The sequence below is a fragment of the Schistocerca serialis genome, chromosome 1 (assembly GCF_023864345.2).
Source record: "Schistocerca serialis cubense isolate TAMUIC-IGC-003099 chromosome 1, iqSchSeri2.2, whole genome shotgun sequence".
Lineage (NCBI taxonomy): Eukaryota > Metazoa > Arthropoda > Insecta > Orthoptera > Acrididae > Schistocerca > Schistocerca serialis.
In genome coordinates this window covers 504,617,279-504,623,875 of record NC_064638.1, presented here as the reverse complement: position 1 = coordinate 504,623,875, position 6,597 = coordinate 504,617,279, and the positions used below count along the sequence as shown (strand labels likewise).

Here is a 6,597-nt window from a genome sequence, read left to right as displayed (position 1 = left end):
ATCATTTATTTGTTATTCTTTAAGTCTAGGGCTGTGTGGAACAAAGTCTGTTGCAACTAGTCACTTTTGTTTTATTGTTCTTTATTTAAAACGGGTATATAGATTTGACTGGATAATCATTCACATTCAGATGCTCGGATCATAAATTGTTTAATGCACCTGTCCTTATTTCGCGCCGGCCGTGGTGGCCGAGCGGTTCTAGGCGCTGCAGTCTGGAACCGCGTGACCGCTACGGTCGCAGGTTCGAATCCTGCCGCGAGCATGGATGTGTGTGATGTCCTTAGGTTAGTTAGCTTTAAGTAGTTTAAGTTCTAGGGGACTGATGACCTCAGAAGTAAAGTCCCGTAGTGCTCAGAGCCATTTTTGAACCTTATTTTGCGTATTTAGTTCATTGATTCAAGGTATGTGAACCTTCTTTCTTTTGTACTCCTCCTCACCAGTCCTAAACACACTTTCGACATAACCATCGTCCTTTGTCGACACCAGTTATAACTAACGTATCATGAACAGAGTTAGTGTTGCTGCAACATCAGTATTCTGCAATGCAGTTAACTGGAAGAACTGTGTAAATATTGACTAAAAGCAATATTTGGCAGTAGTGTTGTTGGACTCGTTTTTAAGTAAATATCCTGGGTCGGTAACAAAAGCAGTTTCCATTCATACACATAATTTCATTCGTGCTACCCATAACATAATGTACAAAACACAAACACCGTCTGAACAAACCTTGAAGATCCAACGGTACCGACCGGCCGCCGTGTCATCCTCAGCCAGGCGTCACCGAATGCGGATACGGAGAGGCGTGTGGTCAGCACCGCCGCTCTCCCGGCCGTTATCAGTTTTCGTGACCGGTGCCGCTACTCGTCAATCAAGTAGCTCCTCAATTAGCCTCAGAACGACTGAGTACACCTTGCTTGCCAACAGCACTTGACAGACCCGGGTGGTGACCCATCCAAGTGCTAGCCAAGCCCGACAGCGCTTAACTTCGGTGATCTGAGGGAGCCGGTGTCACCACTGCGGCAAGGCCGTCGGCCATAGTATAACATACTAAATTATATTTCTATCCTTTATCCTTGCTATTAATAGGTACAGTTTTGTCCAGCTTGCGTTTCAAGCAAGGAAGATGCTTATTTCTGTGTGTACCTTCAATTTACGTTGCTTAATAGGAAACACTACCTTCGCAAGGTCTTTCAACACGTAAACTTTATAATCTTTAGATAATTTCTTTGTCCCTTGTCAGATGCAAACAGTAAGCTGAGTTCGATGTAAGCATTGACTACAATGAAAAATTCTTTCTAAAAAACATCAAAGACTACTATTATAAAACGTATAGATTGACCTTCTGTCCTCCGTACGAGATGTAAGTAGTCCATATACGGCAATTTCGAATCGAAGACATTTCCTACAGACCCAACTTGCTTTGCTTATACGTCAAACTTCCTTATTATAGCGTATGCCAGCGTTTGAATGCACCCATAGCCAATAGATTACCTGTCGCCTCCATTTGCTCCGAACATGTTCCAGTATCATATCCAGCATACGGCTGGATGTTTTATTCCATCTCTGGCGTCCAGTGTTGTCCGTAACGGCGGAACGCCTTTAGAAGCAAAGGTAGCGATTGGCATAAAATGGTTCAAATGCCTCTGAGCACTATGGGACTTAACATCTGTGGTCATCAGTCCCCTAGAACTTAGAACTACTTAAACCTAACTAACCTAAGGACAACACACACATCCATGCCCGAGGCAGGATTCGAACTTGCGACCGTAGGGGTCGCGCGGTTCCAGACTGAAGTGCCTAGAACCGCTCGGCCACAGCGGCCGACGCGATTGGCATACCTCAGGATAGTGTGATAGGCTCGCTGTTTAGTTGTTCACCATACAATACCTATACACACATATACTCTCTCTCTCTCACACACACACAAACACACACACACACACACACACACACATACACACAAACACACTCTCTACTCTCTCTCTCTCTCTCTCTCTCTCTCTCTCTCTCACACACACACACACACAAAAAAAACTCTCTCTCTCTCACTGTAACACTACGTAGGTATTCGTGGCTGGTGTAGTTGTGTTCAGGGCACAGCTTTAGAAACTTGTTACGAAATACAGAGAAACTTGCAGATGATGCATGTCTACTGTACAGTTAGCCCTAAACATAAATAAATGTAATGAATTAGCGTAAAAAACTAAAAGATTCAATATCGTTTGATTGCACGACCGGTAATCAATTACTGGAATCAGTCATGAACTTCAACTCGGCGGAGGTCCGAGTCCTCCCTCGGGCATGGGTGTATGTGATTGTCCTTAGGTTAATTTAGGTTAAGTAGTGTGTAAGCTTAGGGACTGATGACCTTAGCAGTTAAGTCCCATAAGATTTCACACACAAATTGTCGACAAAAATGACCTTCAACTAACTTATCTTATCAAACGTATCCGGACACCCCTATGTAACGCGAAAATGACCACAAGAGGTCACGAGAGGCGGACTTGCCAGCATACAAGGAGATCGGAAAAGTATTGTGAATAGAGAAGCAGTAAGAGCAGAATGGGTCGGTCTGGACAGTTCAGTAACTACCGTATGAGGATACTCATTAGACGATGTCATTGTTTATCACCTGAGTAGCAGATCCATCAGGGACTTTTTAACGCTTCAAAAGATGCCAAAGTCGACTGTTGGCGACGCGACTGTGAAGCTGAAACGCGGAGGATCAACCACAACTCAACCAAGACTCGGCAGACATCATGTAGTAACGGCCAGGAACCGTCGAGCGTTGCGGAAGACTGCTGTAAAACATCATATGAAATCAGCGAAGGGAATCACTCGTGAGTTCCAAAGTGCTACCAGCAGTCCACCTAGCTCCATGACTATGTGTAGGGAATATAATATTTCTGCTCAAAAGAAGGAATTAAGGTTTTGAGCTGATAATATTAAACTCGTTGTTATTGGACTAGTGTGTGTAGTGTCTCTGTTTGTATGTCTGTGAAGGACAATATTTTGTTCGGCGTCGCCTGCCCCCACAGCATACGTAATTTCGTACACGTAGCCAAGTTATTCTCGCGGTGTAGAAGCAGCTGCCGACTCCGACAGTTGGCTGCAAAATTCTTGAAATGTAAGAGAAGAAAACTTCTACACGATCCTTTCGAACTGGAACACTGCCATTCGCATTTGGTCATTCGATGATTGTCTGCTAGTGAAATGAGTTCCTTTTAGCAGAGAAAAGTTTCTCTATGCTTTTGACCGTGTTATTGAAGCAGGTTCTACAGAAAACATCGACCACCAAAAATCCTACACAAGCTTGTAGTACACAACAGTTCATCACAGAATTCTTTGATCAAATATAAATATGCACAGTTACCTTTCCAATGCAACAAACAGTAATTTGAGCGTTGGTAATTTAACATTAACGGTACATATCGCTTGTGAATCTCAAAAAAACACAAATTATACAATATGGCGGCTAACAATGACTTTTTCATTGCACACACTTCCTACGTGTCCTCTCGTTATCCTGTCTCGTAACTAAGTCCCGTCACATTCCGATTTTCTTTCTTTTCTTCGCTCGCCATGGAGCAACGTAGAGTCAAAGAATAAACATTTCGCTCGCGCAGGCGAAATGCACCACCTGCATTTCATGCAGTCGCAAATGCTGGAGTAGCTCTACCCGAGGAACCTGGCCACACTTCTTTTTAACACTGCGAACTGTATCCTTTGCAAAAACGTCGGTAACTCATTCGCTGTCACAGCAAAGTGCTCGTTCACCTAGACAATGGTAATAATGCCACCCATCCCGCTATCTGACATATCAAGTAATTGTTACTGTTGTTGACCACATGATTAGTATCATCAACGCTAAACGCAAGTCTGAAGGCGCAGAACGATTTTGATGCATGGCACTCCGCAACTCGTATAAATTTCGTGAACGTCATCTTATTTCTAAAGACACACATCACGGCTTCGGTTAAATTAATGATTATTTGATCTGTGCTCAGGCATAGGCCATCATCAAGGAATAAAGCATGTTATTTACATCCGGTGTAGCTGTAACGAAATAATCCAACTGGATGTAACTAGCGTACCATATTCCCTTATGATATCTAAACAGCAGTTAGATGATGAACGTATTTAAACTTCGCTGAGAGATGTGTCTCAGGACCTGGTCGTATAGTGTAACGCGAAGCGCGCTAGCTTCTGAGACGGTTAGGGTAACAAGACGTGGATCGAAACAGCGGGGCACATTAACAGCTGTTATTCCGGAACACTGGGCAACATAAATGTTAGTCTAAGGATGTTTTCCACGATCTTTTAGGCAAATTCTTGGCTAGTCCCCAATATCTGCTACAGAAAATACGGTACATAAACAGTTAAAATAGGATAACACACAAAACAAAGCTAATGCGATTAACAGATACATGGCGCACACTACTTCACGCTCTTCACCGGCCACTGTGAAGAGTGGAAGCGCATACGACCAAAATGTTAAAAATAAATCAATTTACCAAATCATTAAATACCGTACGACGCAATAAACGCTAGGGAAGTGAAAGCTGAGAGGCTTCTCTTAGGAAATACACTAAGGTGGCCGGCCGCGGTGGCCGTGCGGTTCCAGGCGCTGCAGTCCGGAACCGTGGGACTGTTACGGTCGCAGATTCGAATCCTGCCTCGGGCATGGATGTGTGTGATGTCCTTAGGTTAGTTAGGTTTAAGTAGTTCTAAGTTCTAGGGGACTGATGACCTAAGATGTTAAGTCCCATAGTGCTCAGAGCCAGTTGAACACTAAGGTGACGAAACTAATGGGATATCTCCTAACATCGTGTCGGACCTCGTGTTTCCTGGCGTGGTGCAGCAACTCAGAGAGGCATGGATTCAAAAGTCGTTGAAAGTCCCTGCAGAAATACTGAGTCATACCGCCTCTATAGGCGTCCATAGTTGCGAAAGTGTTGCCCGTGCTGGATTTCGTGCACGAACTGACCTCTCGATTATGTCTCATAAATGTTCGATGGCATTCATGTCAGGCGATCTGAGTGGCCAGATCATAAGCTCGAAATGTCCAGAATTTCTTCAAACTTTTTCCGAACAACTGTAGCCCTGCGGCATGACACTGTTATTTGGGAACATGAAGTACATGAATGGCTTCAAATGGTATCCAAGTAGCCGACCATAACCGTTTCCAGTCAATGATCGGTTCAGTCGGTCCAGAGGACCCAGTACATTCCATGTAGATGAAGCCCACACCATTACGCAGCCACCACAAGCTCGTACGGTGCATTGTTGACAATCTGTTCCATGGCGTCGTGGGGTCCGCGCCACACTCGAACTCTACCATCGCCTCTAACCAACTGAAATTGGGACTCATCTGACCAGGCCGCGGTTTTCTAGATGTCTAGGAGCCAACCGATATAGTCACTAGGCAGGAGAGGCGCTGCAGGCGATGTGGTGCTGTTAGCAAAGGCACTCGCATCGGTCGTCTACTGCCATAGCCCATCAAGCCAAAATTTTCCGCACTGTCCTAACGGATACGATCGTCGTATGTCCCACACTGATATCTGCGGTAATTACGCACACTGTTGCCTGTCTGTCAGGCTGACAACTCAAACGGTACCGTTGTCGGTCGTTAAGTGAAGGCCATCGACCATTGTGCTGTCTGTGGTGAGAGGTAATGCCTGAAATTTGGTATTTTCGGCACCCTATTGACATTGTGGATCTCGGAATATCAAATTCCATAACGGGTTTCGAAATGGAATGTCCCATGCGCCTAGCTGCAACTACCATTCCGCGTTCAGAGTCTTTTAATCCTCGTCGTGCGGACATGATCACGTCGGAAACCTTTTCACATTAATCACCTGAATACAAGTGACAGCTCCGTCAGTGCACTGTCCTTTTATACCCTGTGTATGCGTTCCTATCGCCATCTGTATATGTGCATATCACTATCCAATGACTTTTGTCACCTCATTGTAAGATCTCGTTGATGAGAAGTCCGATTTGTGTACTTCCACATTGTCATTATATTCTAGACCATACAGTACGGTCATGTGTTCCGCAGTTCACGGAGAGGCATTTGGGCAGAAGATTCATCGTGTTGGTGCCTTGTAGTGAAGTGAACTACACTAAGGGGCACTAGGGCCTCCCGTCGGGTAGACCGGTCGCCTGGTGCAAGTCTTTTTAGGTGACGCCACTTCGGCGACTTGGGTGTCGATGAAGATGAAATGATGATGAAGACAACATAACACCCAGTCCCTGAGCGGAGAAAATCTCCGATCCAGCCGGGAATCGAACCCGGGCCCCTTTGCATAGAATTCGGTCACACTGACCACTCAGCTATCGAGGCGGACAGCGAACTATACTGACGTGCTAAAAAATTATGACCACCTGTGAGACCTGAGTTTCTCCTGGCGTATACTATTTTCAAACAAACTGCCTTGAAATTGGAGGGATGTACTCCCACCGAAATATCGGCGGTCGTTGTAAACATTACCTGAATGAATTCCTATAAGTTGTTTGAAAATATTACTACCAGTTTAACGATGTTTGTCTACCTTTGGTAAGCAGTACAGTAGCGATTCTGGGTGTCGTTGTTTC

At 44.8% G+C, this 6,597-nt stretch overlaps 1 pseudogene; it reads right to left on the bottom strand.

Moving 5' to 3' along the window:
• Positions 1-915: 915 nt before the first annotated feature.
• Positions 916-1,033, bottom strand: LOC126424844 (5S ribosomal RNA; annotated as a pseudogene).
• Between the last annotated feature and the right edge of the window lie 5,564 nt (positions 1,034-6,597).